The 6,353-nt window shown below is 39.0% G+C and overlaps 1 non-coding gene across 1 annotated transcript; it reads right to left on the bottom strand.

Moving 5' to 3' along the window:
* Window positions 1–2,471: 2,471 nt before the first annotated feature.
* On the bottom strand, window positions 2,472–2,577 carry LOC133298184 (small nucleolar RNA R71). The gene has a single exon (XR_009749752.1). It is a non-coding gene; the product is annotated as a small nucleolar RNA R71 (small nucleolar RNA).
* Between the last annotated feature and the right edge of the window lie 3,776 nt (window positions 2,578–6,353).

Raw genomic sequence — 6,353 nt, forward strand, 5'->3', positions numbered from 1 at the left:
TTGTCCGCGGTTCATCCGTCCAACATAACCCACACCCACAGTCCATTAAGGAAGAAAACACAAAAAACCCTAGCCACTATTTTTTTGGGTTGAGAAAAAGCCAAACAGAAATCTGTTACTTAGTGGAGGCTGGAGGGATTGTGAGCACACGTCAGTGTACGGGTTGAAGGAGCGACAAATTCCATCTGGATTGTTTGAACAGAGGAGTGAAGCACTGTGCGGACCACCTAGTTGCAGCGCATTATATTGCTGAGCTGGAGAGGAAAATCGTAAAAAGGAAGGAAATGAGCCCTATAAAAAGGGAAAGAGGAGTGAGTCAAAGTGGTGGGTTCTTCCTTCACTGATTCTGAGTTACTGTTTTTAGTTTTTGTTTTCTAAACTATTTTATTTTATTTTCTTTTAAGTTCTGTTTTGTAATGATATTTTGGTTCATTGGATGAACTTGATGCATGTCTTTACAGCACTGAGATTGCCGGTTGTTAGGCCAGTGCTGTAATTTAGTTTTTAGAATTTTTATTTTGTGATTTCTGTAGTTCTCTGTTACTGTTTGTAAGCTTCATCCATATGGATAGTGGCAAACTTTTTAGAGGTTGGGTTTAGGTGATACCCAAACCTCAGTGCTTGTTAAACGTTTGGTTTTCTGGTTTTAATTTTTATATCTCAGTTGTTTAATGCTTTTTCTAATGTGTAAAGTTATCTGCATTTTGGCCGAATGTCAGAGGTTTGGTTAGGATTTAGTTGTTGAGAAACAACTAACTCTGGATTCTGCATTAGACACATGGACTTAGATGAGAAATCTTCTAAGAGATCTCATTTCAGAAATGAATGAGATCTCATGTAATATTGGACCTGAGTCTCAAGAGTCCTAATCCCACTTGGCATAGAGATATGGAAGTGGGAAACTTTGGGATAAAATAATTTTTAAGAGATTAAAATTAACAATACAGTTCTGTTAACTGAGAATCTTAGGATGAGCTTTTTGTTAATCAAATTATTTTTCAAGCACGGTGGGGAAGGAGAGCCAGAACTCAACCCACCTTTTTGAACTTCTTTATCAACTCAGATTTCTAATTTCCTTTGTTATTTCATATTTCAATCTCTGTTCTGTTTCCAAAATCTTTGTCACATCTGTCATTTAAGTTGCTTCATTCTTACTTCTTATTTTATAACTTAGGAAAGTAATTCAGAAAATTTTAAAAGAAAAGTGAACAGTAGTGTTTTAGGTCCATTCTAGATTATTTTTTTTACCTTACAATTTTATTTCTTTTATTTTCAAATAGTAACTCAGTTTTTAAGCAATTACAAATTTTAGTCATTTCAAAACGCCAACGATCCTTGTGGGAACGATAACTGGGACTTATAACAGCCCTATATTACTTGTTGTCGCGTATACTTGCGCGCATTACTTGCACAACTGTTAGCAAGGCAACAAGTTTTTGGCGCCGTTGCCGGGGATCGAGGCGTACATGATCAGATTTCTGTGTGATTGTTATTTTTGAACTGCTTCTTTTTTGCTGTTTTTAGTGTAGCTCATTTGAATTCTGTTTCAGTTTTGTTTTAATTATTATTACTGTAGTGTCTTGAATATTGGTAGTTTAAAATCTGTTCTGTTCATATTCTGTTTCTTTTATGTCATTTAATTTTTTTTTAGTCTCATAGTTCATAGTTGTTATTTTGTTTTGTAATTTTTTAGTTTCAGTTTTATTTTAATTATTAGTTTCACCCTGTGTGAGGGTGAGTTGTTACTGCCTTATAAAGCCGTCAGGCTGTGAACTGTCCTGGGACTTTTCTGCTTGCAGGTTCTTGTTTGTTTATTTTTTGCTTGTTCTGCATAAAAGTTGGTTAGTAATCTAGGTGTTTTAGCTAAGTCAAGTTTACCTGTTTTAGTTAAAAGGGGTGCATGAGTGCAACTCCACACCCGTTCATAGATTCAATTGACCCTGAACCTGAGAGGACATTTAGAGTTAGGAGAAGAGCCCATAAAGCACATAGGCAAATTCCACTTCTAGAAATTGAAGAAATGGAGGATTTAGGAAGTGTAAATGGGAATGATGGGGTAGGAGGACCTGCAAGGATAGAGGACCCACCTGTCATAAATGACAATGATAGGTCCATGATGGACTTCATCATACCTGTGTTGGATGAGTTAGATCCAAGCATAGCCCAACCTGTGAATGGAGTGCCCTTTAAGTTAGAACCTGTGATGTTCACCATGCTCCAAAATATGGGGCAGTTTCATGGGTTGTTGATGGAAGACCCACACAAGCACCTTAGAAATTTCATAGAAGTGGCCAACACTTTTAGGAATCCCAACATCTCGGATGATGTGCTAAGATTGAAGTTATTCCCTCATTCACTGGCTGACAAAGTCAAAGAGTGGTTGAACTCCCTTCCATCCAACTCCATAACCAATTGGCACACCCTTGCTGAGAAATTCATTATGAAATTTTTCCCCTCCAATAAGATAGTGCAAACTAGAGGTGATATTGCTAACTTCATGCAGAGGGATGGTGAGACACTAGTGGATGTGTGGGAGAGGTACAAGAACCTTCTTAAGCAATGCCCCAACCATGGTTTGCCCTCTTGGGCAGTGTTACAAACCCTGTACAATGGCCTAAATACTCAAAACAGAGCCTTGGCAGATTCTGCTGCTAATGGCATGTTTATGACTATGTCCTTTAACCAAGCCCATGAGTTGTTAGAACAAATGACTCAAAATTATGCCCAATGGCCTGAAGAGAGAAATCAGCCTAGGAGAGTGGCTGGTTTACATGAGATAGACCCTGTAACAGCCCTTTCAGCTAAGTTTGATGCATTGTCCAATTTAGTGAGAACCCAAGGACAAACCATTGAGGCAAGATTGTCCCAATCCCAAGTTCCTGTACCTACACCTCAAATACCTGCAACCCAACCCCAAGTTAACGCAATAAACACAAGTGTAACTTGTGTTTGCTGTGGTGGGCCCCATTTGTATGATAGTTGCCCATCCAACCCAGAATCTGTATTTTATGTGGGAAATCAAAATAGAAACCAAAATAATTTTTCCACTAATTTTAATCAAGGATGGAGGCATAATCAACAGCCTCAATTTTTCCAAGGGCAAGGGCAGCAAGCTGGCCCCTCCAATGCTCAAACCAAACCACCTTTTTCCTCCCAAAATTACCAACAACCTTCAAGGCAGCAACCTTTTGCTCAGCCTAATGAGCTGCCTATTGCTCCACCAACTTCCTTAGAAGCTTTGTTGAGGGAATATTTGGCTAAAAATGAGACCAAGCAAAACAGCTTGGAAGCTGTTGTGCAAAGTATTCCAGCATCCTTGAGGAACATAGAATTCCAACTAGGCCATTTAGCAAACACTATGAATACCAGACCTCATGGTACCTTGCCTAGTAACACTGAAGAGCCTAGGAGAAATAAAGAGCAATGCAATATGATAGAGCTTAGAAATGGCAGATCTGTAAATCAGCCAGAAGTTGTGGTTAGACCTTCCACATTAAAAAAAAAGAAGGGGAGAACATGCAGAAAGAAAAGGATGCAAATTCTGAACCTGTTCAGAATTCTGTTGTTCATAATAGCCCCCAAGGGGTTGTGCACAGTAACTCCTTACCCATTTTGGTCGAATCAGACACTCAGCCCTCTATAGATGAGCCTTTAGGGAATAATTCCATTGAAAAACCCACTCAAAAGGGTTCGGCCCCTAAGCCAAATAGTGAGACACCTGCTGCTTCAAAAAGACCTCCACCATCCTTCCTCAAAGGTTGCAAAAGCAGAAGCAAGATAATCAGTTTAGGAAATTTCTAGACCTCCTAAAACAGTTGCATGTCAACATTCCATTTGTTGATGCATTGGAACAAATGCCCTCTTATGTGAAGTTCATGAAAGAAATTCTTTCAAGAAAAAGGAGGCTAGAAGAGTTTGAGACTGTTGCTCTTACACAAGAGAGCAGTCAATATCTTCTTAGTAAGATACCTCCTAAACTAGGAGACCCAGGAAGTTTTACAATCCCTTGTACCATAGGAGACCACTACATAGGCAGAGCATTGTGTGATTTAGGTGCTAGTATCAACTTAATGCCTTTGAGTGTGTACAAAAAGCTGAAAGTAGGAGAGCCTAATCCCACCACTGTCACATTACAGTTGGCTGATAGGTCTCTAGTTTATCCGGAAGGGAAAGTAGAGAATGTTTTGGTGAAAGTAGATAAATTCATTCTACCTGCTGATTTTATAATCTTAGACTATGAGGAAGACAGAGAGGTTCCAATTATTTTGGGAAGGGCTTTCTTAGCCACTGGTGGGGCTGTCATAGATGTTAAGGAGGGTGAGTTGGCCATGAATGTGAATGGTGAACAAGTAAAATTTAATATTTTAAAAGCCATGAAATACCCAAGAGACATTGAGGAATGTTCTAGACTAGATATCATTGACTGTGTAGTCAAAGATAAATTTTTGCATGAGTCCTCATTAGACTCTTTACAAAATTCTGGTTTTGAGGGTCTAGAAATCAGTCAAACTGATTCTGAGGAAGTAGTTAAGTGGCTGAATTCTAGAACTGGTGTGGTTTGGAAAAATAAAAATTTTGAGTCATTAGAATTGGCCAAGAGAGGGTTAAAAATTCCCAAACCCTCAATTGAAGAGCCCCCTGTGTTAGAACTCAAGCCTCTGCCTAATCATCTTAGGTATGCTTACCTAGGAGAAAAAGATACCTTGTCTGTCATAGTGTCATATCTGCTCACTGTGCTAGAGGAAGAACAGTTGCTGACTGTTTTAAAAAAATTTAAGAGGGCTATAGGTTGGTCTTTAGCAGACATAAAAGGTATTAGCCCTTCTTATTGCACACATAAAATTCTGTTGACTGACCCAACTAGCAGCTCTAGGGAGCAGCAAAGGAGATTGAACCCAATCATGAAAGAGGTAGTCAAAAAGGAAATAATTAAGTGGTTGGATGCTGGGGTAATATATCTTGTTTCTGACAGTAACTGGGTCAGCCCAGTACAGTGTGTCCCTAAGAAGGGTGGGATCACTGTTGTGGAGAATGAAAAAAAAGAATTAATATCCACAAGGACTGTCACTGGTTGGAGGATTTGTATGGACTACAGAAAACTCAATAAGGCCACTAGGAAGGATCATTTTCCTTTGCCTTTTATTGACCAGATGTTAGATAGATTGGCTGGTAAGGAATACTATTGTTTTCTAGATGGCTATTCAGGATACAATCAAATAGCCTTAGCCCCTGAAGACCAGCCAAAGACCACTTTCACTTGTCCCTATGGCATCTTTGCCTTTAGGAGAATGCCCTTTGGGCTGTGCAATGCACCAGCCACCTTTCAAAGGTTCATGATGACAATTTTTACTGACATGATAGAACAATTTGTGGAAGTCTTCATGGATGACTTCAGTGTCTTTGGGGATTCTTATGAAGAATGCCTAGGAAATTTGGAAAAAGTTTTGAGAGGTGTGAAGAGACAAATCTGGTCCTAAATTGGGAGAAATGCCATTTTATGGTGAGGGAAGGCATAGTTTTAGGACATAGGATCTCTAAGGCTGGTTTAGAGGTTGATAAGGCCAAGATAGACCAAATTGAAAAATTGCCACCCCCTGTTAACATAAAGGGGATAAGGTCTTTCCTTGGGCATGCTGGCTTTTATAGGAGGTTTATAAAAGACTTTTCCAAAACCTCAAAGCCTCTTAGTCATTTGCTGGAAATTAACACCCCATTCCATTTTGATGAGGCTTGTCATAAAGCCTTTGAGGAGCTAAAACATAAATTAATTTCTGCTCCCATTATAATAGCCCCTGACTGGTCACTGCCCTTTGAGTTAATGTGTGATGCAAGTGATTGGGCAGTGGGGGCTGTTTTAGGACAAAGAAAAAATAGAGTTTTTCACTCTATTTATTATGCTAGCAGGACCTTAAATGGAGCCCAACTGAATTATACAGTTACTGAAAAAGAACTGTTGGTTGTTGTATTTTCCTTTGACAAGTTTAGATCCTATTTGGTAGGTACCAAAGTCACTGTATATACTGACCATTCTGCCATGAAATATTTGGTGGAAAAGAAGGATTCCAAACCTAGATTGATTAGATGGGTTCTTCTCCTTCAAGAGTTTGATATGGAGATTAAAGATAGGAAAAGAACCGAGAATCAAGTGGCTGATCACTTGTCTAGGCTTAGAGCAGCTATTTTTAGTTACCACCAACACAACCCCATGGTATGCTGATTTTGCTAACTATTTAGTTAGTGGGGAACTTCCTAAGGAGTTGAGTTACCAACAGAGGAGAAAGTTGGTGCATGAGAGTAGGTTTTATTTGTGGGATGAACCCTACATGTTTAAAAAATGTGCTGATCAGATAATT

This window comes from Gastrolobium bilobum, unplaced genomic scaffold, assembly GCF_033153095.1.
Source record: "Gastrolobium bilobum isolate Gb01-03AN ecotype WA unplaced genomic scaffold, APGP_CSIRO_Gbil_v1 utg299108, whole genome shotgun sequence".
Classification (NCBI taxonomy): domain Eukaryota; kingdom Viridiplantae; phylum Streptophyta; class Magnoliopsida; order Fabales; family Fabaceae; genus Gastrolobium; species Gastrolobium bilobum.